We start from the raw sequence: 5,108 nt of genomic DNA, 5'->3' as shown, positions 1-5,108 counted from the left end.
GGTTGCAAACTCTGAAGTGACCTTGGTGCATTATGGCTTGGCAGGTCTACCCATTTGTTCGCCATGTCCTTGGCATGTTGCGTGTGCTTCCTTCTTGGGATGCAAGAGGTGCAAGGCATAAAAGTTTTACATGATATTTTGATATCACTTTGACTTGATTGGTGTTCAGGTTGGCTCTTGGTAAGAGAGAGCCCAAAATTCCCTTTGAAGTGGGAGGGTGCTACCAGGCTGATCTTGCATGTAGTCATATTCTTCTCTCAAAGATTAAGCCATGAATGTCTAAGTATGAACTAATTCAGACAATGAAACTCCGGATGGTTCATTAAATCAGTTATAGTTTTTTTGATGGTACCATACTACTCATATAACCATAGTAATTCTAGAGCTAAACGTGCACCAAGTCCTGAATATTTAGAAGGGATGAATTTTTTAGATAAAAGGCTGGTGCGGGCTTGCCCGCTTCTCTGGTGAATCATGATAGCTCGACGGATCGCACAACCTTTGTGCTGGTGATGCTTCATTCAAATTTTTGTGGGCATACCATGGTGGTGATGGGAAATGGAGAATTAGGGTTCGATTCCCGAGAGGGAGCTTGAGAAACAGCTACCACGTCCAAGGAAAGTAGCAAGCGTGCAAATTACCCAATCCTGACATGGGGAGGTAGTGACAATAAATAACAATACTGGGCTCATCGAGTCTGGTAATTGAAATAAGTACAATCTAAATCCCTTAATGAGGTTCCATTGGAGGGCAAGTTTGGTGCCAATAGCCATGGTAATTCTAGCTCCAGTAGTGTATATTTAAGTTGTTCCAGTTAAAAAGCTCGTAGTTGGATCTTGGGTCATAAAGGTTGGTCTGCCTACTCGATGTGCACCTACCATTCCATCCCTTTTATCAGTGGAGTGCTCCTGGCCTTAATTAGCTGGGTCATGGCTCTGGCATTGTTACTTTGAAAAAATTAGAGTTCTCAAAGCAAGCTTATGCTCTGAATACTGATAGGAGTCTAGTCCTATTGTGTTGGCCTTTGGGACCAGAGTAATGATTAATAGGGACTCTTAGGGGCATTTGTATTTCATTGTCAGAGGTGAAAGTCTTGGATTTATGAAAGATAGACCATTGCGAAAGCATTTTCCAAGGATGTTTTCATTAATCAAGAACAAAGGTTGAGGGCTTGAAGATGATCAAATACCATCCTAGTCTAACCCATAAATGATGCCGACCAGGGATCGACAGATGTTGCTCTAAGGACTCTGCCAGCACCTTCTGAGAAATCAGAGTGTTTGGGTTTCGGGGGGAGTATGGTCGCAAGGCTGAAACTTAAAGGAATTGACGGAAGGGCACCACCAGGAGTGGAGCCTGTGGCTTAATTTGACTCAACACAAGGAAACTTACCAGGTCCAGACATAGTAAGGATTGAAATATTGAGAGCACTTTCTTGATTATATGGGTGGTGGTGCATGGCCGTTCTTAGTTGGTGGTGTGATTTGTCTGGTTAATTCTGATAATGAATGAGACCTCAGCCTGCTAACTAGCTACGTGGAGGTTCCCCTTCATGACCAGCTTCTTAGAGGGACTATGGCCATTTAGGCCATGGAAGTTTGAGGCAATAATAGGTCTATGATGCCTTTAGATGTTCTGGGCCACATGCGTGCTACACTGATGCAGCCAATGAGTTTTTCTTCCTGGTTCGAGAGGGTCGGGAAATATTCTCAAATTGCATCGTGAAGGGGATAGACCATTGCAATTATTGGTCTTGAATGAGGAATTCCTAGTAAGCACGTGTCATCAACTCATGTTGACTACATCCCTACCCTTTGTACACACCACTCGATGCTCTTACCGATTGAATGATCCGGTGAAGTGTTTGTATTGCATCGACGATGGTGGTTTGCTGCCGTCGACGTTGTGAGAAGTTCATTGAACCTTATCATTTAGAGGAAAGAGAAGTTGTAACAAGGTTACCGTAGGTGAACCTGCGGTAGGATCATTGATATTAGGGGTTTTATTTTTTGGTTCGGGTTGGTTGGGTTTCGATTGCAATGTAGGACTATGTGGTGTGTCTCTAGGGGAGCGGGTTTGGTGTTTGGTGGGAACATTGTTGGTTGCTTGTCTTGAGGTAACACTTGTTTTTTTTCTTTGTGTGCTTGCAAGCCATGCTTGTGCTTGTCCCACCCATCCTTTGTTTTTATTTCCTCCAATGTGTTTTTGTAGGGGTTCAGAAGCTTGTTTCTTGGGAGCCCTTCCAACGACCTATTCAATCGTGCATGGTTGCTGCAGTTGAGATGCTTGGGAAATACGATGGATAAATTTAGACTCATTCATAGCGGTGGTGCTTGGTATTTTGTTTGTTGGAAGGCATGGGCCAAGGGTGCGAGCTTCCATAGTTGGTTCTCTCGAAAAGGCAGTGGTGGTTGATGTGTTGCTTTGGTGAGCTTTTTTGTTGGTGGTTGGGTCGAGGGAGTGGTTGCGTGTGTGCTTGGTAGCTCAAACCTTCCGTGAGGGGAAATTGTCAGGGTGGGGTCAGTATGGGATTGATGAAGAGTGGTTCAACCCATTGGGTTGGCCACCCTAGTCCTCCCTACCATTCCTCGATATGCCCTCACGGAAGCATTGGGTGTCCAGGTAATGAAAAACCCCTCCCTCGATCTGAGCTCCATCAAGATCGAAATTTCCCCCACCAATGGGCATGAGGGTGGCAATCTTATCTCGTGCCTTTTCCATCAAGGGAATTCCTCATCCTCTCATGAGCCACTCCCCTTCTAAGGAAAAAATAAGTAGTGGGTTGTGTCTTTGTTCCTCCCTTTGGATTGTGGGTTTTTTGTGGGACTTGGTCATTTCTTTGTTTCATGGTGTGTGCTTTGTGAACGTATCTCTCTTTAGTGGCCTTGCACCATCGATGTATTTGTGGCCTATGTCTTTCTCCAGCATTGAGTGTCAGCCTGTGATAACTCCTCTTTGGAGTTTGATTATTGACCCTCATTGAATTTATCGTTGGAAAGGTTGTTGGGTGTTATGTACACAGAGGGGTGCAATAGTGGGGTGGGTTTGTTATTAGTAATCTATTTCTCGTGTGAAGCCTTGTGCTGGGTTGGGGGTTTTTTACCTATCAGTAACTTGCTCCAGACACTGATGTCATCGTAGCCCTTGTCTTTTCTAGTGGTCAAGTTTAGGTTGTGATTTATTTTCTTGGTTGTTTGATTGTTGTTTGTTATGTTGTAAGATAGAAAGGGTGTTGTGTCATAAGGTATGTGGGAGGGTGTGAAAAGGTGGGATGCTTTTTGATTGGGTTCCTTGTTTGATTTCTTTTTGGTTAGCGGGCATCTACTTGGCGTGCTGTTGAGCTTCTCTCTTTACTTGGGATCTTTGTTTCTTTGGTGTTGTTTTCTTCCCTTCTTCCTTTTTCCCCTAGCTTTATGGAGAAGAGGTGGGATTGTTGTGGATTGGTGTTTGGGAAGGATGAAAAGTAGTGCGAGTTCCTAGGGTGGCCACCCTATTCCTTCTCGATCGTTGTCCCCTGTAGTTCCCCCCTTTTTGCAAAGGCACGGGGTTTGGGAAGCTTGTTCTCTGTTTGAGCCTCCCCTTGTGAATCGGTAGCCACATTTGATATCTCTTGCTTTCATGTTTTTTTCTTCCCTTCTTGCTTTTGGCCCCTAGATTTACAGAGAAAAGGTGGGATTGTTGTGGACTGGTATTCAGGAAGGATGAAAAGTAGTGTGAGTTCCGGGGGTGGCCACCCTAGTCTTTATTAATCTTCGTCCCTTGTAGTTCCCCCCTTTTTGTGAAGGCATAGGGTTGGGGAAGCTTGTTCTCTATTTCAGCCTCCCCTTGTGAGTCAGTAGACACGTTTGATATCTCTCTTTATTTCATGTTATTTTCTTCCCTTCTTCCTTTTTGCCCCTAGCTTTATGGAGAAAAGGTGGGATTGGTGTTCGAGAAGGACGAAACGAAGTGCGAGCTCCCAGGGTGGCCACCCTAGTCCTTCTCAATCATCGTCCCCTATAATTCCCCCCTTTTTGCGAAGGCACGAGGTTGGGGAAGCTTGTTCTCTGTTTGAAGCCTCCCCTTGCGAGCCGGTAGCCATAGTTGATATCCCTTTCTTTCATGTTGTTTTCTTACCTTCTTCCTTTTGGCCCCTAGCTTTATGGAGAAAAGGTGTGATTGTTGTGGATTGGTGTTTGGGAAGGAAAAAATGCAGTGTGAGCTCCTGGGGTGGCCACCCTAGTCCTTCTCGATCATCGTCTTCTTCAATTCCCCCCCTTTTGCGAAGGCACAGGGTTTGGGAGGCTTGTGCTTTGTTTGAGCCTCACCTTGTGAGCTGGTAGCCAAATTTGATCTCTATTTGTTTCACGTTGTTTTCTTCCCTTCTTCCTTTTGGTCCCTAACTTTATGGAGAAAATGGGGAATTGCTATGGACTAGTGTTTGGGAAGGATTAAAAGTAGTGCAAGCTCCCGGCGTGGCCACCCTAGTCCTTCTTGATTGTTGTTCCATGCATTTCCCCACTTTTTGTGAGTGCACGAGGCTCAGGAAGATTGTTCTCTATGTGAGCCTCCTCCTATGAGGGGGGTAGACACCTTTGTTTCTCTTTCTTTCATGCATTTTTCTTCCTTTCCTCCTTTTGTACCTTAGCCTTACATTTATTATGGGGGGTGCTCCTATTCATTGTTGTGGCAGATTTTTTGGTAATACGTGGAAATGAATCTCGGCAACGGATATCTCGACTCTTATTATGATGAAGAACATAGCGAAATGTGATACTTAGTGTGAATTGCAAAATCCTGTGAATCATCGAGCTTTTGAACGTAATTTGCACTTGAGGCCTCGGTCGATGGCATGTATGTCTGGGCATTGCATCCCATTCAAACGTGCTCATTGCAATATGTTAGAGAGTAGCAGAGCTAGTCGTCTGTGCCCAATGCAGTGCGGTTGGCTAAAATACCTCAAGCAATGTTTTGTGGCATGCGTCGATGAGTGGTGATCTTGTCCCCTTTGATGGGCAGTCGGCATTAGCTGATGCGAGCTTTGTGTGGCATTGTTACATAGTAATTTGTCAATGATCTTATCTCAGTCCTTCCACTGTGTCATACATCAAATAAATATGTCCATATTT

At 44.6% G+C, this 5,108-nt stretch overlaps 1 non-coding gene and 1 pseudogene across 1 annotated transcript; both read left to right on the top strand.

The window, feature by feature from the left end:
• The first annotated feature begins 221 nt into the window (after window positions 1-221).
• Window positions 222-1,990, top strand: LOC149157363 (18S ribosomal RNA; annotated as a pseudogene).
• Window positions 1,991-4,695: 2,705 nt separating this feature from the next.
• On the top strand, window positions 4,696-4,849 carry LOC149157362 (5.8S ribosomal RNA). The gene has a single exon (XR_016262101.1). It is a non-coding gene; the product is annotated as a 5.8S ribosomal RNA (ribosomal RNA).
• Window positions 4,850-5,108: the final 259 nt, after the last annotated feature.

This window comes from Pinus tabuliformis, chromosome 5_2 (assembly GCF_031772625.1).
Source record: "Pinus tabuliformis cultivar Carrire ecotype Pingquan chromosome 5_2, CPIR1, whole genome shotgun sequence".
NCBI classification, from domain to species: domain Eukaryota; kingdom Viridiplantae; phylum Streptophyta; class Pinopsida; order Pinales; family Pinaceae; genus Pinus; species Pinus tabuliformis.
The sequence above is the reverse complement of the archived record's forward strand: the minus strand, read 5'-3'. Positions and strand labels throughout refer to the sequence as shown.